This window comes from Rana temporaria, chromosome 7, assembly GCF_905171775.1.
Source record: "Rana temporaria chromosome 7, aRanTem1.1, whole genome shotgun sequence".
Taxonomy (NCBI): domain Eukaryota; kingdom Metazoa; phylum Chordata; class Amphibia; order Anura; family Ranidae; genus Rana; species Rana temporaria.
Genome location: NC_053495.1, coordinates 164354218 through 164376241, shown reverse-complemented (window position 1 = coordinate 164376241; position 22024 = coordinate 164354218). Strand labels below are relative to the sequence as shown.

The window sequence follows — 22024 nt, the reverse complement described above, 5'->3', positions numbered from 1 at the left end:
CAATGGTAATTTTTTTTTTTATTGGTATGGTTTAAACCTGAAAAATCTATTGCTGTAACCACTTAAAAAGTGTTACTTGAAATAAGGCTTTAATTTGTTTAACCACTTCGGCTCCGGAAGGTTTTACCCACTTCCTGACCAGGCCATTTTTTGCGATCCGACACTGCGTTGATTTAACTGACAATTGCTCGAACATGCCATGCTCTACCCAAATAAAATTGACGTCCTTTTCTTCCCACAAATAAAGCTTTATTTTGGTGGTATTTGATCACCTCTGCGGTTTTAATTTTTTGCGCTATAAACAAAAAAAGACAGACAATTTTGAATAAAAAACTATATTTTTTACTTTCTGTTATTAGTCTGCATTCACACCTGAACGCTGCGTATTTTACCGTGATTTGCCGCGACAAATTGCGGCGTTTTGTCCCGAGATTTGCCGCGACAAAACGCGGTAAAATATGCCGCGGTAACATACACAGGAGGGGTGATCAACATTGTCGGCTATGCCGAACGACGAAAGCTGCCTGAAAAAAAGGTCCGTATTTGTTTTGAGCTTCAGGCGTTTCGGCGTTCGGCGTGGAGATGTGAACCATCTCTATAGCCGACAATGTAAAATCACCCCTCCAGCGTATTGCAGGCTGCAATAGCGCCGCGCTACAGGCGACAATACGCCTAGGTGTGAATGCAGCCTAAAACTTTCCCAATAAAAAAAAAAATGTCTTCATTAATTTAGTCCAATATGTATTCTGCTACATATTTTTGGTAAACAAAATCCCAATAAGCGTATACTGATTGGTTTTCACAAAAGTTATAGCGTCTACAAATAGATTTAGGGACTTTTTATTTTTAGCGGGACTGCGACATTGTGGTGGACAAATTGCACACTAAGTGACACTTTTTGGGGACCAGTGACACCAATAGAGTGATCAGTGCTTAAAAAATGTCACAGTATAAATGACAATGGCAGGGAAGGGGTTAACACTAGGGAGCGATTAAAGGGTTTAGTGTGTCCTAGGGAGGTGCTTACTAACTGTGTGGAGGACAGACACACTGGAGGAGAAGAGAGTTTAGTGTTTCAGTTTAGCTGAAACACAATGGGGGTTATTTACGAAAGGCAAATCCACTTTGCACTACAAGTGCACTTGGAAGTGCAGTCGCTGTAAATCTGAGGGGTAGATGTGAAATGAGGGGAAGCTCTGCTGATTTTATCCTCCAATCGTGTGCAAGCTAAAATGCTGTTTTTTATTTTCCTTGCATGTCCCCCTTGGATCTACAGCGACTGCACTTCCAAGTGCACTTGCAGTGCAAAGTGGATTTGCCTTTCGTAAATAACCCCCAATATCTCTCTTTTGCTGCCTGACAGATTAGCGGTCTTCCTGTTTACATAGGCAGACCGCTGCTCCGTCTCTCCTCTAATCAATCAGCGGGTTGCGGCAGCCATCCTGGCCACCGGACACACTGATTGGCTCCCGCTGTGTCCAGTCAATTACAGGGGGAGAACGCCCCCTACACCAGGTGCAAAAAAAAATCACATACAGGTATGTGATTTAGCGCAGCCGGGGCCGCCCGGCCGCAGTATATATGCAGTGGGCTGGCCGGAAGCGGCTAAGGCGATTGTTCACCTTTGCAAACAAACTGCCTATGTAGTCAAGGGGTGTTTGAAGATAAAAACAAACCGTGCAGCTCTGTCTAAAGTTGAATAGTGTCCTTGCTATAGGTGAAGACAATTTACATACCTCCCGAAACCTGACTGGAATACTCCCAGAGCTTTGCTAAATGAGGCCTAGTCATTACTGCTCACCTCCACCATTATAGGAGTGAGCTTTTTCTCTAAATCAATGCCCCTCATTTGCTCTTTCTCTCCTCCTGATGCCGTAGCTCTGAGCGCAGCATTTGAAGGCTCGCTCCTGTGATGGTGGAGGTGAGCAGTGATGACTAGGCCTCATTTAGCAATGTCCTTGGAGTATTCCAGTCAGGCTTCAGGAGGTACATAAATGGCCTTCACCTAGAGCAAGGGCATTAGTCAACTTTAGTCAGAGCTCAACAGTTTATTTTTATCTACAGGTGCCTCTTATCTGCATAGGCAATTTTTTGTAAAGGTGATCTAACCTTTAAAGTCCGTTTAAAACTACATGTCCATTTAAGAGGTACCCAGTCCACAGGATGGCAACATTACTGCACAATTTCACTGCAGAGTGAACAGGGGTGTTACCCTATTACAGGAAATGGAAAAATAATCGCTCAACTGGCAAGTATTAAACTGTTGTATAGGGGGAGGGGGCTCAAAAACTGATGATAAAACATATATAAACTCAAAAACAAAAAATTATATTGCAATTCACTGCTCCCTAGATTGCATCTGCAAGCATAGGAATGATATGTGAATGCCTTGGATTCTACCTGAAGGTGCAGTCTATGAATAAGCACTGTATGAGAGTGTGAAACGCGTTAGCCCTTTTTCCTGTTTTTTTGCTGTGACATCCATGTTGTGACCAGTTTTTATTAAAAGGAACAAATTTTTATTTTTGGAGTGCGGCCGTCCCGGTTCTTTCTTATACATTTTTTGCCTTGGATTCTACCGGAGGTGCAGTCTATATTTTGCCAAAATCTTTCCTACCTCCTGATATTGCACTGGGTCCAAAAAGCTCTTCTTTAAACTTGGACCACAGTTTTTAATTTATGATTTAACTGACATTTGATAATGCCAACAAACTGGTATCTTGTGAAGGTCAACGTACAGACTGCTCTTTTTAAAATGTATTTTTCTCTTCTAGATATGCAAAACTTTAGTTTTTGGGCTAGCTGATTTTCATTTTATTTTTATTTTTTTAACTACAGTTCCAGTTCCAGATTAATTCTTATGAGACCCTTAAACTAAAGATGAAATACATTAAATGAAATAACACTCCAGAGTCTGCATACATCTTTGTGCCAAAGCCACAGGGGAACAAGATCCAACATGCTGTATTAGGGAATTGGCACAATGGGTAGATATCATAATTTGAAGGATGGAAGCCTATTAACATCTTTCAGAGATGTTTGTGTAAAGCATGAATTTTTAAACGGGGGATTTCTACTGAATACTGTCAGATGATAGGAATAGCAAGGGCTACAGGCAGTGGTACTTTCCTGCAGCTACCATCTTATAAACTACAGTAGGCTCCTCCTCCTACTGATTTATTTACAGTAAATAGACCTATATGTAGATCTATATAATAGATCTATATATAGATCGATAGATAGATAGATAGATAGATAGATAGATAGATAGATAGATAGATAGATAGAGATATCTATCTATCTATCTATCTATCTATCTATCTATCTATCTATCTATATATATATATATATATATATATATATATATAAACTTAGATAATTAAAGTCTACACTGGCCACTCTAAAATTAGAAGAAAAGAGGTTTACCTTAAACTACGTAGAGGGTATATCTAGATAAAACCATCATCTCAGATTTATCATCAAGTTTTGCTAAGACCTGGGACTGAATCTCTGGGAATCTTGGGGGTGATCAGCGTGTATCCCTAGGTGTGATTATGATCCCTATATGGCATTATAATCATCCTCGTTACTTACAATGGGCTGGATTCACGTAGATCGGCGCATTTTTACGGCGGCGTAGCATATCGTATTTACGCTACGCCACCTTAAGTCAGAGAGGCAAGTGCTGTATTCACTAAGCACTTGCCTCCTAACTTACGGCGGCGTAGCGTAAATGGGGCCAGCGTAAGCGCGCCTAATTCAAATGAGGCTTACTTCCTGGTCAGACTTTAGGTCATGACACAGGAAGAAATTGACCATCTGAGGGTAGGTGATGCAGGGTGTGTGCTAATGAGATCAGCTAGTCAACTCCTTCCTGTGTCATGACCTAAAGTTTGACCAGGAAGTAAGGCAGAAGTAATCGAGCAGCTATGAAGAGTGTGAGGTAAACTTGTATAGAATTAATAAAAAGCAATTTTATTTTTGCAAAATAAGTATATTAATGCTATATTGGTACATAGGAGAGCTGGAAAGTAAAAAGGTAAACTTAGCCTTTAAAGCAATGCCACTCAAACTAAACAACATTCTTTTGTTAGATCATTTTGTCTATAGATTGGGAAAAAAATATAATAATAATAATTTTTGCAAGACAATATTTCCAAAAGAAAGCATTGTTTGACCTGAAAAACAGTATACTTAATTGACGTAAATCATGAGCAGTTCAACAGGCCATTGGCAGAAATATAAAAATTGCTGTGGAGCATTAGAGGGATATAGTTTAGGTCTAGCAGCTGGTTACTATGTATATATACAGTATTACCGGTATATATATATATATATTTAATATGTATGCAATATTCACTGACACCTAGAAAATACATTCTTATTTATTTATAACCTCAGACTGTTAGGAAAGAAGTCTAGCACTTCTCCTTTCTCTGCTAAAGCTTCCATTTAAAATATTGAGCATCCTGTCTGACCCACAGAAGCTGGGACATACTGTGCCAATAACGAAACATTCAAGCATGCTCTCTGTATAACTTCTCCAGTTGTCGCCCAAATCTCCATAGGTTCACCTCAACGACAAGCTGCAGGCTCATTGAGCAGCACGTGAACGTTGGCGGTGACAATCCTATATAGAAGTCTCTTGGGGTTTTTACATTCATACCTTCTCTTATTATAACCAGCATGCAGGACTCTCACGTAATATAACCTTCATGCTTTATCTCACGGCTTTACAAGGTGGTTCTGGCTGAAATGACAGACCTGATAAATTCATTTTATTCTAGTTGTTGATTTGAGGAAAAATGAAAACACGGTGCTTGGTATTGGTATATTTACTATTTTACCTGTTCATGTCAGAAACCATCTAATATTTGATGAAAAGTAGGAAAATAAAAATTATGGTAAGCAATGGCCAGGAGTAAAAACGTAAAAACAAAAATGCATGACATCAGAGGCGCTTCTAGACCATTAAAGCAATGTTAAAGCCAAAAACAAAAATATATTTTATTGCAGCTTACTAATACTTATATGTGGTGGCTGCATTTGTTTTCTTTTTTAGGCAGTTTTTTTCCTTTATTTTCACTTGTTGATCTGGCCAGTAAGGTCCGTCGGACTTCCAACAAAAAAAAGTCCGATGGAGGCTACACACAGCCGGAATTTCCGAGAAAAAAAGCCTGTCTGACTTTTTTTCTATGAAAATCCCGCCGTGTGTACGAGGCATAAGAGTGTCTCCACTCTGGATGGAGGAGCTTGAAGCCACCATTGGACAACAGCATTGTCCATCCAAGGAGAGAGTAGTGTTAGGCCTCGTACCAGTTTCCGCGGACATGTTCGGTCGTGTGTAGGGCCGACCGGACAATTTTCCCGGCCGACTGGACAGGTTTCCAGCGGACAAATGTTTCTTAGCATGCTGACCGACGGTCAGTACGACTCATCGGACATGTCCGCTGGCCCGAGAACCTGCGCATGGCGTCGAAGTGATTCGACGCATGCGTGGAAGCATTGAACTTCCGGGTTCGCGCACATCGCCGCGTCATCGTCGCCGCCACGTCACGGCGTATTCTGTCCGCGGGGATTTTGGTTTGATGGTGTGTACAACCATCAGACCAAAATCTGCTAGCAGACATGTCCGATGAAAACGGTCCGCGGACCGTTTTCATCGGACATGTTCGCTCGTCTGTACAAGGCCTCAGATTTATAAGGACCTGTCCAAAAAATTAAAGTGGTTCTAAAAGCAGAACTTTTTTTTTTACCTTAAAGCAGAGTTCCACCCAAAAGTGGAACTTCCGCTTAATCCACTCCTCACCCCCTTACATGCCACATTTGGCATGTCATTTTTTTTGGGGGGGAGTGGGGGCTCCTTCCGCCAAGGGACCTCTAATATCTCCTATCTCCGTCATATCTCCTTTTGACGGCCCCTGCCTGTAGGCGATCGCCTGTGACACGTGACAGGTCCCAGGCGATCGCCTGACCAATCACAGTGCGCAGCGCCGCTCATGCAGTGAGTGCCCGGCTGTGAGGCATGAAAGTTGTCACGGCCGGGTGCCCACACTAACAATGAGGACGCCGGCCGGAGAGGGGGGAGAGGAGCAGAGCTCCGGCCGGCGCGTCGCTGGACCGTTAAGCAGGTGAGTGCATGTTTATTAAAGGCCAGCAGCTACACTGTTTGTGGCTGCTGACTTTTAATAAACATTAAAACACCTGAAACTCCTCTTTAAATAATTCTCTGCATTAGGTAAAAAAAAAAATTCTACATGAAGCCCATGCCCTCAATCACTCCTTATACTTACCTGAGCCCGATATTGATACAGCAGCATTTACAAGAGCAGAGGATCTCTTGGCTCTCTCTCTCCTTATTGGCTCAGGCACAGCAGTGGGAGCCAATGGCAGTGAGAAGGGAATGGGGGTGGGTCCAAGCCCCGCTCTGTGTCTTATGAACACACAGAGAAGGGCTCAGGAGTGAGCACACACGTGTGCCCCCATAGCAAAAGCAGGGGACCCGAGAAAAGCAGGATCAGGGCTGCTCTGTGCAAAACCTCTGCATAAAATAATAAAAAATAAACCTTTACATTTACTTTAAAGCTTAACTAAAGTCTGCAATACTTAACAAATGGTCCAACGTCTACAAGGTTCCTTGGTGGCGCTGGCATTTTTTCCCCACCTTCTTCTAGGTGCTGTTATTCAACCATTTTGATTGGGCTGTTTCGGGGACTACTTTCACACCTCTGTATTTTAGATGTGGCACCTTGTGCTGAGGATAAGCTTTTAATTAAAACATTTATAAATCAAAGGAGGAGTTTGTATGTATTGTATTGCTTGTAATAGGTGCCTGCAAAAGTCAGAAACATATCGGGGTAGATTCAGATAGAATTTACGCCGGCGTATCCATAGATACGCCGCGTAAATTCAAATCTGCGCCGGCGTATCTACTTTCTGTATTCAGAAAGCTAGATACGCCGACATTTGCCTAAGATACGACAGGCATAAGTCTCTTACGCCGTCGTATCTTAGGGTGCATTCTGACGCTGGCCACTAATTACCTAGATACGCCGATTCACAAACGTACGTACGCCCGTCGCAATGTATTTACGTAATTTACGTTAGGCTTTTTCGGCGTAAGGTTGTTCCTGCTATTAGGAGGCGCAGCCAATGTTAAGTATGGACGTCGTTCCCGCTTCGAAATGTGAATTTTTTACGTCGTTTGCGTAAGTCGTTCGCGAATAGGGCTGGACGTAATTTACGTTCACGTCGAAGCCAATACGTTGTTGCGCCGTACTTGGAAGCAATGCACACTGGGATATGTACACGGACGGCGCATGACATCAATCACGTCAGGTCATCATACATTTACATAAAACACGCCCCCCCTTCCACATTTGAATTACGCGCGCTTACGCCGGCCCCATTTACGCTACGCCGCCGCAACTTACGGAGCAAGTGCTTTGTGAATACTGCACTTGCTCCTGTAAGTTACGGCGGCGTAGCGTAAATACGATACGCTGTGCCGCCGTATCATTGCGCGCCCCTATGTGAATCTACCCCATTGTTATCTTTGATAGGCTTCTAAACCAAGACATTGAAGTTTTTTTTTTTCGTTACCATAATATTTTTATTAAGGATGGGTTCCCCCCAGCCCCCCCCCCCCCAGAAATATATCAAAACAATATTTTCACAAACAAATACACTAAAATCACTATTGGAGGACACAAACATAACAGAGAACTTGTGTGAATTATCCCTTTTTTAAATAGTTTTAAACTTAAAACTTGTTTTTATATAATTTTTTAAAGAATGTTAAAATGTATTTTATTTTACAATTTGTAATTTTTTTAAGTGACAGGTAAGCCAACGGTGCCGTGGAGGAGCAGCACGGTGACAGGGGACACACAGGGGGATCGGAAGCAGGCAGAATAGGAAGGGGGATCAGTGCAGGGGAAGTAATTCTGCCCCTCCATCCGACCACAATGATTCCCTCTGTTGTCTGGGCCCCCCTGTTTTCCCGGGCCCCCTACAGGAGGGCTGGTGGTCCCCCCTATCAGCGGCCCTGTTCCTGGTAATCGATGAAATTGTCTGGCCATCACTCTTTGCTCTGATTCTTCTAGCTATTTAATACCGTGGAGTGAGACGAACCTTCTCTTATCTGAGCTAAAGGTAACAATCTTTGTTCCGTGTGATTCTGGAAAATCTTTCTGTGCAATGAGAGCTTCTGATGCTTGCAAGTGCTCGTTATTGCTCAATATTCATCTCCTGCACTGTCCAGCTATCAAGAGTGATGTTCAAATTGGTCACATCTCCTCTATATGACAGGCTCTCTACTTTTTAATGTAGTTTGCTTAGAATAAAAATCTTGACACCACTTTTTGAGTCTCTTTATTTACTCTGGAGATTTCACCTGTTGCAGACAGTATTACCCTATGCAGAAATAAAACCAGAATTACCAAAAAATGTCTGCATAAATGAGCTAGGAAAGCAAGGGGAATCTCTGATGTGTGTCGATCAAACAGACTTACTGAAAAGGTGACAGTATTATTTGCATAAAGCATCTATACCCTTCTGGGATTTTGGATTTACAGTAGTGCTTATGTGTAAAAGATGAAAGAACGGGAAGTGAAGGAAAATCTCCCCAATGGGACATGAATAGCAAAAAAAAAAAAAAAAAGCTGCCAGGGATTTAAACCATTCCTTATGCTTTAAAAAAAGTTTTGGCTTTCAATATACTTTAAAGCCTGAGTGCAGCCAAAATAAAAAACACAAACACCAGCACAAGGGAGATAACTTACAGTCAATAGAATGTGTCCCTTGTGTTTATGACTCTTCTATGAATGGTGGAGCTGGGCAGAAAGGGCAGGCATATCAATTTTGATGAGTGCATATGTCAGGTCCTTCATTGGAAGGATGTAGGTGTCTCCTTCTGCCTAGCATCCTCTTTTGCTAAGAGGCAGATAGCGCTTTTTGCCTAACATCTCTTGTTTCTAGGATGCAGGCAACTCTTGCGGTCTAGCATCTCTCGTTGCTAGGAGGTCGAAAGCTCATGACACCTAACATCTATCGTTGCTAGGACACAAGTGGCGCTTGTTACCTAGCCTCCCTTGTTGCTAGGATGTAGACGGCTCCTTGATATTCACACGCTGGCCCTGTGCAGGCCAATAGACTACATTTGTGCTGTATGCAAGTAAATTCTAGCACAAGCACTAAATGCATGAAATGTAAAATATTGGTCCATATGCAGGACTGTAGGTACAGATTCTTCAATTTTGATTAGGCATGTGCATTTCGTTTCGTTCCGAATCGAAATTCGGACACATTTTTCATTATTCGGACATTCGGATGCATACAAATTCCCGAATTGCAATATAACGAATTTAACCGAATCTGAACAAACGTTTTCGAATCGAAAACCCACGGACGAAATTCGATCGAATTCGAAAACAAATTCTATTCGTATCGAATTCGAAAACAAATTGTATTCGAATTGAATTCGAAAACAATTCGATTCAAAAACAAATTCGAATGAAAACTGAAAGCAAATTTGAATCAAAATCTAAAAAATATGAATCGATTTCTAAAAAAGAATACAATAAAATAGAATATAAAATAATAAAACAATAGAATGAAAATCAAAGAATAGTAAAGAACAGAATGGAATTTAATAGAATGTAATCAAATACAATAGAATATGACCTGGCTTCTTCTATCTATCTTCTATCTATCTTCCATTTTCTGAAATTCAAAATTCATATAGAATGAACTCAAATTCGAACAGAAAGATATTAGAAGAGTAGAATAATAAAATATATATATATATTTTTCGAATCCGATTGAAATATTATCGAATCCGGTCGAAATATTTTCGAATCCGAATTGATTTTTCGAAATTCGGTCGAAAACGAACGAATTCCGAAAACGAATTTAACACATGTAACGAATCTAACTTGAAGAAAAAAGAAAATTGCGCTAATCAAATGTAAATTAAGTGAATAAATGGGAAGGCTGCAATAGCGTGAACTAACACAAAACAGATATAAAAAGGAAAAAATTGCGCCAACCAATAATAAATTAATATAAACAGTGAAGTCCTTTGTGTCTTCTACAAGTGAGACACAGAAAAAATGTGCACCATAAAAGTGCATAAATCGTGAACAAATGGTGAACAAGTTATTTTAGAAAATTCAATAACAAAGTCCATAAACTGGAATTCCGACCCAGACAGCACCCAGTGTGGAGATGATTGACAGTTGTGACCCGCCACCATATGGACTGAGGCTTACCACAGGATAATTTGATAACAGCGTTAATCAAATTATTGCAGGATACTTCCAGAACACCGGATTATGGCCAGACATACACCAGGTCACGATCCCTTTAAGAAATCCACGATGGGGTGCAGCAGCATGTAATAGCGAATAGCGTCCTCAGAGCATGTCACAGCCCAGTTGGTATATAAGGCTCCATGCGTGGTGCTTCTATGCGCTGGGAAACCAGCAGCATTTTGGACGGGAGATCCACCAGATATTACATCCACTTTGGTGTATTGGTAAAAGCCCCGGGGTAAGAAACCAGAAGAAGAGGAAGGAAGGAGGAGGAGAGGAGGCTGTACGGCGGCTCAGGAGGAGCACACAGTGTGCTGCTCGGGCTATCAATGTATATCAATGTATTTCCTATTAGACTCCAGACAAAAGCATCCCAGTGTAGCAGTTCTCTAACGATTCACCCAGCGCCTGTCTCAGACAGGCGCTGGGTGAATCGTTAGAGAACTGCTACACTGGGATGCTTTTGTCTGGAGTCTAATAGGAAATACATTGATATACATTGATAGCCCGAGCAGCACACTGTGTGCTCCTCCTGAGCCGCCGTACAGCCTCCTCTCCTCCTCCTTCCTTCCTCTTCTTCTGGTTTCTTACCCCGGGGCTTTTACCAATACACCAAAGTGGATGTAATATCTGGTGGATCTCCCGTCCAAAATGCTGCTGGTTTCCCAGCGCATAGAAGCACCACGCATGGAGCCTTATATACCAACTGGGCTGTGACATGCTGTGAGGACGCTATTCGCTATTACATGCTGCTGCACCCCATCGTGGATTTCTTAAAGGGATCGTGACCTGGTGTATGTCTGGCCATAATCCGGTGTTCTGGAAGTATCCTGCAATAATTTGATTAACGCTGTTATCAAATTATCCTGTGGTAAGCCTCAGTCCATATGGTGGCGGGTCACAACTGTCAATCATCTCCACACTGGGTGCTGTCTGGGTCGGAATTCCAGTTTATGGACTTTGTTATTGAATTTTCTAAAATAACTTGTTCACCATTTGTTCACGATTTATGCACTTTTATGGTGCACATTTTTTCTGTGTCTCACTTGTAGAAGACACAAAGGACTTCACTGTTTATATTAATTTATTATTGGTTGGCGCAATTTTTTCCTTTTTATAACGAATCTAACTTAACGAAGTTAATTAAATAACGAATTAAAACGAAACAAAACAAATTTTTCCCTTTTGCACATGCCTAATTTTGATTTTGCAAATCTGAACAGGGAGCACGTTGAATGATCTTTACACAGCTATGTCATGGGTGTATACTAAACAATACACTTGCTTTCAGGTCCGTTAAAAAAAGACTGTACTGATATAAATGCAGCATTTTTTTACTGAGCCCTAAAATGCATGCAAGTGTTTTTTTTGTTTTTTTCTATAAAGTCTCTTTTGCTCACTGGTGAGTGCTGAGAACCTATTTGGTTATTATAGGGACTTATTGAATAAACAGAACTGTAATGCTGCTCTAGTTTATTTTTGTTGCTTTTAGACTTATCATTAGCTAGACCATTAACAATACTGCACGCTTCCCATTCTACCTTCCCGGGGCCACCAGGGATTCAAGAGTCTAGCTGAGCAATGTGGGTCGGAACAGCAGGGTGTTGTGTTCAATACATTTAAGCGCTGCCATGCTGAGATAAGAATGTGGCTTATTACATTTTGGCAGCTGTAACAGCATGAGCTTGAGTTACGTAAGCGGCGTGTTCTAGGAAAGGTGCACTATCGATTTGAGGGCAGGAAAGTGACCTCTGACTGTCTCCTATGCTCTTCTGTAATACTGCAGCCTTTTAGAGACTCAGAATAGAACTAATAAGAATATATGTGAAAGGCAGATGGAAAATCACTCGAAGATAGTTTACTTTAGCCCTTAGGCGGAACGTGTACCTAAAACAGTTCTGCAAAACGCAAATCAGCTGGAGCCTGCAAAAAGCTGAAACTTGCAAATTCTTATAGACTTGGTGTCAGCATAAGGCACTAGATTCTCTGTGTTTGAGTTTTTAAAGGGTATCTTAAAGGGCCAATAAACGTAAATCACAAGTTGCCCCAGAGCCAATAGACTTAACAGACTAGTAGAAGTTCATGCGTTGGTAGAACTTGAGACATTTGCACTGTATTTACATTTACAATTGTGCAATCAAATGTGTATTCTGTTATCAGCCATTTTAGGCTCCAAAAAGGAAGAAACCTTGCTGAATACAATGTATTTCAGCAAGACATCCAGGCAGACAGCCAGCGGTGTATAAAGCAGTCTTCACTCATTAATAAATCTTTATCTTAGCAAAAGTAGATCTATGATGCTAAAAGGCGAGGGGGATGCCAAGGCACCAAGTAGGATATAAATGCAATTTTCATGGTATAAATAAAATTTGGGAGAGACTTTTTTTTAGACAAATAGAGCCTTCTTTCAGTGGTATTTCATCACCACTGTTTTTTTTTTTATTATCTTGCTAAACAAATGAAAAAAGACTGAACAATTTTGATTTTTTTTCTTAGTTTCTGTTATACAATGTTGTAAATAAGTATTTTTCTCCTTCACTGATGGACACTGATAGGTTGCACTAATGAGGTGGCACTAATATGCAGCACTGATGGGCACTGATATGCAGCAGTGATGGACACTGATAGGCAGCACTAATAGGCACTGATGGGTACTGATAGGCGGCGATGATGGGCACTGAAAGGCATTACTGATGGGCACTGAAGGCAGCACTGATGGGCACTGATTGGTGTTACTGATGGGCGCTGATTGGCATCACTGGTGGGCACTGGTAGGCCTTGCTGATGGGACTGCACTATTAATCATTGCACTGATTATCAGTATAGATCCCCCCTGTGAGGAAAGCCGCTTAACTGTTTTCATCTCCTCACACGCTGTCAGAGTGAGCAGAGGAAAGCCGATAACCATCACTTCCTATTTAAACTTTGATCATATTTATTTTTTTGCCCACAATCATTATTTACATTCTGAAAGCAGAAGCTCTGGAGAAAAAAATGGGGTGGTTACAATTGGCTATGTCCCATGATGTTTGCACAGTCATTTATCCAATGCAAATTTTCAGGAGAACACGCACTAAAATAAATTTCAGTGTGCACAGACAAAATATTACCCACATTTTTGGTAAAATATAAAAGATGTTGTTGCATTGAGTAAATAGATACCAAACAGGCTGAGATTTAAAACTGAGCACCTCCGTGAAATGGCGAAACAAACTATGGTACCTAAAGTTGCCCTTTATTTTAAAACCCTTTACAGGTTATCATTTTAGAGCTAATCATGAATTATGGCCTTCGAATTTTGGGTCTCACTCTGACATTCGCAATGATATCTTACATGTGTGGTGCAACCACTGTTTATATATGTCTGCATGTGTTTGCATGTACAGTATGTGCAGAACAGGGGGGCTGTTCATTTTTTTTTATTACTTTTATTTATCCTATTTAAATGTATTTATATTTTTTACATTTTTTTAAAGTTAACTTTATTGCTATTACAAGGGGGCTGACAAACCCCTTGTAATAGCTTTAGACGGTGGCAGAACCTCTTCATGGAGACATCAGGGGTTTACTAGACCCTTCATATCTTTCCTGTCCTCCAAAGCAGCTAACTAAGCACAGATCATACTTGGTTAACTGCTTCCCTAGCTGTTACAGCCAGGAACAACAGCTATGAAACCGGAAGTAACACAGAGGAGATGAGGGAACAGCCCAATAAAGTAAAAAAAATACCTTTCCCAAGTGAAATTTGAGAAAGACGGAATTCCGTTCAAGCTGTCTTGCATACACACAGACACACCAAATTCCGACCGTCAAAAGCAGTGACGTACAACACTACAACAAGCCTAGAAAAATGAAGTTCAATGCTTCCGAGCATGCGTAGACTTGTGTCCGAGCATGCTTGTTTTTTTCTCTGTTGGAGTTCCATACAGACAAAAGGAATTTCCGATAGAAACATGTTCTCTTTCTAACTCCGTCAGAATTTCAGACGAAAAAAGTCTGATGGGGCATACACACGGTCGAAATATCCAATGAAAAAATTCTATCTGACTTTTTTCATCGGAAATTCCGATCGTGTGTACGAGGCAACAGTGAATCCCTTCCTGTTTCATTTTCTGTACTAGACTTGTCCCTTGCCACTAGCTATTTTTTCCTTCCATCTGCCCTTTCCTGGCCTCCACCTCCACCAATTTTTTTTAACTATGTTTGGTCCTGTTGTCACCAACATGGTAATCCCTAGAGTTGGCCTCTAGAATTTGTCCACAGGCAATAGTGTGCATATAAATGAAACATTTCTGTGCCTGTGGCATGGACACCAGCTCTGTATACAGGACTGCAGAAGAAGAGGATTTTTAATCAGCTTGATTTACAGCGAAAAAAGAAAATGAACAAAACAGAAATGCAGTACTGAGCAGAACACATGAATTGCATTATTCATTTTTAACAAACTGTTATCAACCTCTAAATATGTATTTAACGATGCCCCCATTGTTGGTGAACAGCAGTGCCCTCTCGGTCATTGGAATTTTCAAAGTATGTAAACGTACTACAACAATGCAGATTCCACCATTTAGCCACCCCACTGTTTGTACCCCAATATCTAGACCAGCAGGAGGACAGGGACAGCTGTGGAAATAGTACAATGAGATCCTCTCCCTACAGAGAGGGCAACTTTAAAGTGGGGGTAAACTCCCAGGTATTATTTTTACCTATAGGTAGGCCTAGAATAAAGCTAACCTATAGGTACAATCTGTATCTCCTAAACCATTTAGGATAAATTTACTTTAGATGCAGCCAATGACATCACCAGCGCATGCACTCTGAAGGAACGGCATGCCCATGCCATTTATTCAGAGCGGTAAACAGTGTGTGGGAGTGATGGCATCACCGGCTCGGCCATTCATATAGTAGAAGCCTGCAAACCCCAGGAGAAGACCAGGTGAAGATGGAAGCCCCTTCAACAGTGGCAGTGTGCTGTTGGAGAGCTTAGTTTTCAGGTAATCTGTCATAGTATGCAAAGCTGCCCTTGGCTTGATTTTGTTTTTTTATGTGGTTTACTACTAAAACGGTGATACTAAACACACACTATTTCATTTACATTGTCCTTTCTATTTCTTTATATGGATGATGGCACTGTAATTATTTCAATTAATTACCTCCTGCCTGCCGTATAGACAAATGAAAACAGGCGTCGACCCAGTCGCACCAGGCTTGCATGCACGCAGGGTCGATCGCATGCACGATGTGTGACTGGGACACGGCGTGACCCCGATCTCGTTAAAGAGCCGATGATGCAGCTCTTTACCCATGTGATCAACTGTGTCCATTTATAGCTGATCACATGTAAACAAGGAAGTGCAGTTTTTCGGCTCTCCTAACTTCATACTGACATAGTGTGAGGCCATGGGTTTGCCAATCAGTGGCAACTCCCCACAAGGGAGACCTACACAGATAATCAGGGCACTGATCCTCAGTTCCCTGAGGATCAGTGCAGCCCCAACAGTGCCCATCAATGACACCAATCTGTGCCCATCAGTGTTGCCAATTTGTGCCCATCAGTGAGGCCAATCTGTGCCTATCAATGATGCAAGTCAGTGCTGCCTTTCAGTTCCTATCAGTGCCTGCTCATCAGTACTGCCCATCAGAGCAGCACTGACTTGCAATACTAATAGGGAGCTGGATGTGGATTTTCACAGCTTTTCAAAATGTGGACAAAGTCATTAGCTGAGCCCAATTGGCCTGTATTCAGTAGCTCATCACAAAGATGGTGATCCTTGAGACTCAATTGTTCAATCTTTCCCATAAGACCAGTGGACTGGGGATTAATTGAGTTATATATTGGTTCCCAGTTTTATTTTCTTCTTTGGTGACATCATATATTGAAAACTTATTAGGTTGCATTTAGGTCCTACTCTAATTCCAATAAAACCTTTTAGTGTCCTGTTGATTCCCTAAAAGTCCTCCAGGTGGCCCATACCTGACGGCATTTTTCATATGTATCCAAGTCATGTGCTAACTCTCCATCCTCTCAATATAGTCCATTTCCATTACCCATTCTTTCACCGATAGGGATTGTATTGATTGGCAATGTCATGGACACCCTATAAAAAAAGTTTTGGATAAGACAAAATTCTCACCTTGGTAGTCTTGGTTACAACAAAACAAAGACAAGTCTTTTGGAAATATATAAGGTGCTGTAACGTTTCCGACTGAGGATGTGGAATATTGTCGTGGCAAACGAAATAATATCACACTCGTAAATTCTGCAATGAACTGGATACATAGCAGCAGACAATGTAAATCTCTGTATCGATATATCATTTTAAATAAAAGCGTCTTTTCGTTTTTACAGGCAGCCAGCCATTCCAAATACTACCACAGAAGTCTCATTACCTGATAGATTAAACTCAATTGCCCAGTGAAAAAAAAATGACAAATTGGCATATCTTCCAATGCGCAGAACATTCTGCAAAGTTAAAGACACGTTCATTTAATGCACAATATATCCTACATTTAAATAATTGCCTGTCTGTAAATATCACGCTGATAGCATTTTTTTAATCTGCAATTTAAGAAAAAAGTGTCATAAATTAGTTAACATACAATTGAAGCAAAATATAAAAGGCTTTCGTAAAATTGGAAAATTCACAAGGTCGGACGGCATAAATATTCAGAACCTATGATTTAAATCCAAAGCATCAAAGAACAAAAACATTATCGCATGAATTATTAATGAGCTAGTCCGCCAGGTCAGATGCCAACCAAAAATGTAATAGGACAGGTGGTTCAAGAGTAGGTATAGAAGTCTCACAGCGTAGCGTACATGGAAAAAGGCCCAAAGATCTTAGTAATCAGATTTATGCATATGGAGCCAGTGCCCTCCCCTCCTCCTGAACCTAACTAGAGAGCTCAGCAGTCAGCACTCAAACAGAGAATAATTCAAGAAGACAGAAGATAGAACTCCAGTGTAGTTCTCAAGTTATACAGTGTTGAAGTGGAAATCTACAGGAACAGTAAATCAGAGGATAGAGGTTGTAAAATTGCTAAATAGTGTCAGATTGTTCAGACAGTATATTACCGATGTTTGGGAATATGTATATTTTTTTTTATCTGGTTTTCAACAAGAACTCAATGTAAAGGTGTACCCAAATGATGTTTTTTGTTTTGAAAAATGGCAATTACGAATAGTGGAGCCAGAGGTGCAACTACTACATATGTAAAAGATGTGGGTCCTCTTAGGCCCCGTACACACGACCGAACATGTCTGCTGAAACTGGTCCGCGGACCAGTTTCAGCAGACATGTTCGGTCGTGTGTACGGCCGAGCGGACAGGTTTCCAGCGTACATTTGTCCGCCAGACCGTTTTCGAGCGGACAAATGTTTCTAAACATGTTTAGAAACATGCCCGCTGGAATCCTGTCAGTCGGACATGTTCGGTCGTCTGTACAGACTTACCGTACATGTCCAAGCGGCCGCCATCCCTCGCATGCGTCGAATGACTTCGACGCATGCGTGGAAGCATTGAACTTCCAGGGCCGCGCACGTCGCCGCGTCATCGTCGTGGCGACGGCACGGCCTCGTCACCGTGTATGCGCGGATTTCTGTATGATGGTGTGTACAGCCATCATACAGAAATCTCTGGGCGGGCATGTCCACTGAAAACGGTCCGGAGGACCGTTTTTATCGGACATGTTTGCCCGTGTGTACAAGGCCTAAGACCAACTTTTCTCAATTTTTTAACTCCAGAGGAACCTTTGAAATAGTTTTTAGGTCTTGGGGAACCCCTGCTAAAATAAATTCATTGCTGGGTCAATAGGAAATATGCCCCTTACCATGATGGACAATAGGAAGAATGTCCCTTACATTAGTGACAAGAGGGAAAGTGCCCCTTACACTGGTGAACAGTAGGATAAATGTCCCTTATATTTGTGGCCAGCAGGAAGAATGCCTCCCTTATGCCTCGTACCCACTATCGGTTTTCCTGTTGGAAAAACTGTAATGAGAGCTTTTGGCTGGGAATTCCGACCGCGTGTATGCTCCATCGCAGTTTTTCACTGGACTTTTGTGTGACAGTGTGCATGCAAGGCAGGCTTGGGAGGAATTCCGTTGGGAAAACCATATTTTTTTTTTCGACTGGAAAACAGGTCGTGTGTACAGGGAATTACAGTGGTGGTCAGAATGCCAAATGAAAAAATCAATGGTGTCATGCAGCTGGCTCTGCCAAGTAGTGTTAACCCTGGAACTAGGGTTGCCACTTTTTCTTCAAGCCAAACCCGAGCACTTTAGCGGCGCACAACAATTTTTTTTAGTATACAGTATAGGATTGTAACAGGCCTGGGAAACCTTTGGGAGCTCCAAAGAGAATAGTAATAGTGCCCCTTCACCCTCCTGGTAGGCCCTGTTCCGAGCCACATTCTTATCTGAATAATGTAGGACAGTCCAGGTTTTGAATCATGTGTACTGCTTTCAGTCCACCTGAAACCCAGACACATGATTAAAAACCCAGACTGTCAGGGTGAATCCCGAACAGATGGCAAACCTACCTGGAACCATACAGACACCATCAAATGGAAGGTCAATTAGGTACACCTCAAGGAACCTATAGGTAAAAATAATACCTGAGAATTTACCCACACTTTAAAGTTGCCCATTCTGTAGGGAGAGGATCTCATTGTACTATTTCCACAGCTGTCCATGTCCTCCTGCTGGTCTAGATATTGGAGTACAAACAGTGGGGTGGCCGAATGGTGCCAACCTCTGGAGGAGCCCTAGGGTTCCACAGAAACCTGGTTAAGAATGGCTGTCCTAGACTAACAAGCCTAAATGGAGTTGGACTTTGCCAGTGGCTTTCTACAGTTTCAACAGAAAACTGCCCGTGTGTATGCAACACAAGTTTGAGCCAACATTTTGTCGTAAAAAAATCCTTGGTTTTCTTGTCGGAATGTCCGAACTTGTGTACGCGGCATGAGACAACTCTAAACCTATAAAAAACTTTTACTTACCAGAATCACCCTGTTGCTATGTAGTCCTCCTAATCTGCCACTTCCTGGTCCGTGGGGCTCCTCGTCACTTCCTCCCTCGCCTGTGCTCCTGGGAACTGATGTGTCATTATTTCCCATGAGTCTGTGGGCAGTACTGTGATCAAAAATCACATTATTTCCTGACAGGAAATTATGCGATTTAGGGCGGATCACATCGTCATGATGTGTTTATCTATGTTGCCATAACAACGGTGCAGGACCTTCCTCTGTTGCCGCCCATTGTTATGGCAACTTTAGAAACAATTGGTGCTACAGCCGCCGGTGAATCGCACATTCGTGAGATCGATAGGTGCATGCTGGTTACCCAGCATGCACCTCTCCAAAGCAAACCAGGAAGAGATATCGATTGGGCTTCACATGCCCACAATCATGATGGCAATGGCCACAACAGGCGGGAGAAATATTGGGCCAAATTCTCAAAAGAGATACGCAGACTTAACTGCTGTTCAGCCTGCGTATCTCTGTGCCTAACTTTGGAAACGATTCTCAAAAGGCTTTTTCCAAAGTTAGGCAGAAAATCTGACATGTGTAAGACACTTACACGGTCAGATTTTAGGATGCAGTACCGCATCCGCCACTGGGGGCATTTCTCATTGAAATCCAGCTTTGCGTATGCAAATGAGGACTTAAGCAGATTTTCAAAGCATTTCAGCACTTTGATTTCTGCCTAAGTTCCGAATTTGCCGGCGCAAAATTAGGGCTGGTTTTACAATGTGGAAAGTTAGCCAAACCTTGTAAAGGCCCATTCCAGCGACGGCATTTGGTATGCATTCCTGAGGGAGAACTCCACGGCAATTTTTAAATTCAAAACCGGCATGGGTTCCCCCCCAGGAGCATACCAGGCCCTTAGGTCTGGTATGGGTTGTAAGGAGACCCCCCCACGCCGAAAAATTGACGTAGGGGGTCCCCCTACAATCCATACCAGACCCGTATCCAAAGCACGCTACCCGGCCGGCCAGGAATGGGAGTGGGGACGAGCGAGCGCCCCCCCCCCTCCTGAGCCGTGCCAGGCCGCATGCCCTCAACATGGGGGGGTTGGGTGCTCTGGGGCAGGGGGGCGCACTGCGGGCCCCCCCACCCCAGAGCACCCTGTCCCCATGTCGATGAGGACAGGACCTCTTCCCGACAACCCTTGCCATTGGTTGTCGGGGTCTGCGGGCGGAGGCTTATCGGAATCTGGGAGTCCCCTCAAATAAGGGGGCCCCCAGATACCGGCCCCCCACCCTAAGTGAATGGATATGGGGTACATCGTACCCCTATCCATTCACCTGTAGGCAAAAAGTAAAATGTAGTAAACACACAACACAAGGCTTTTTAAAATATTTTATTATTCTGCTCCGGAGGCACCCCCCTGTCTTCGTTATTAGCTCAATTACCAGGGGGGGCTTCTTCTTCCACTCTCCGGGGGTCTTCTCTGCTCTCCGGGGGTCTTCTCCGCTCTCCGGGGGGGCTTCTCCGGACTCCGGGGGGCTTCTTCCATCTTCTCCCCTCTTCCGCTCTTGACTCGGCGAACCCCGGTTCTTCTGCAGATGTCCGGTGCCTTCTTCTTCAGCGCTGGCTGCCTGCTATGTTTGTGTGTTAGCTCGATTTCAAACAGGCAGCCGGCGCGGTCTTCTGTGACGCCAGGGTCTTCTGGTCTTCTGTTCTTCCGATGTTGCCTCGTCGCCTGTTGTCGCTGTAATGATGGAAGCGCGCCTTGCATCCCATTTATATAGGCATCACCGTCCCATCATGCTCCGGTAGGTACCCACGTGGTGGGTGCACGTGGGTAGGCACCCACCACGTGGGTACCTACCGGAGCATGATGGGACGGTGATGCCTATATAAATGTGATGCAAGGCGCGCTTCCATCATTACAGCGACAACAGGCGACGAGGCAACATCGGAAGAACAGAAGACCAGAAGACCCTGGCGTCACAGAAGACCGCGCCGGCTGCCTGTTTGAAATCGAGCTAACACACAAACATAGCAGGCAGCCAGCGCTGAAGAAGAAGGCACCGGAGAGCTGCAGAAGAACCGGGGTTCGCCGAGTCAAGAGCGGAAGAGGGGAGAAGATGGAAGAAGCCCCCCGGAGTCCGGAGAAGCCCCCCCGGAGAGCGGAGAAGCCCCCCCGGAGAGCGGAGAAGACCCCCGGAGAGCGGAGAAGACCCCCGGAGAGTGGAAGAAGAAGCCCCCCCTGGTAATTGAGCTAATAACGAAGACAGGGGGGTGCCTCCGGAGCAGAATAATAAAATATTTTAAAAAGCCTTGTGTTGTGTGTTTACTACATTTTACTTTTTGCCTACAGGTGAATGGATAGGGGTACGATGTACCCCATATCCATTCACTTAGGGTGGGGGGCCGGTATCTGGGGGCCCCCTTATTTGAGGGGACTCCCAGATTCCGATAAGCCTCCGCCCGCAGACCCCGACAACCAATGGCAAGGGTTGTCGGGAAGAGGTCCTGTCCTCATCGACATGGGGACAGGGTGCTCTGGGGTGGGGGGGCCCGCAGTGTGCCCCCCTGCCCCAGAGCACCCAACCCCCCCATGTTGAGGGCATGCGGCCTGGCACGGCTCAGGAGGGGGGGGGGCGCTCGCTCGTCCCCACTCCCATTCCTGGCCGGCCGGGTAGCGTGCTTTGGATACGGGTCTGGTATGGATTGTAGGGGGACCCCCTACGTCAATTTTTCGGC

General features: G+C 43.2%; 1 protein-coding gene across 1 annotated transcript in view; it reads left to right on the top strand.

Moving 5' to 3' along the window:
- The window catches only part of BRINP2 (BMP/retinoic acid inducible neural specific 2), a 419477-nt gene that overhangs the window by 250453 nt on the left and 147000 nt on the right, over nucleotides 1-22024 (top strand). The window lies entirely within an intron of this gene.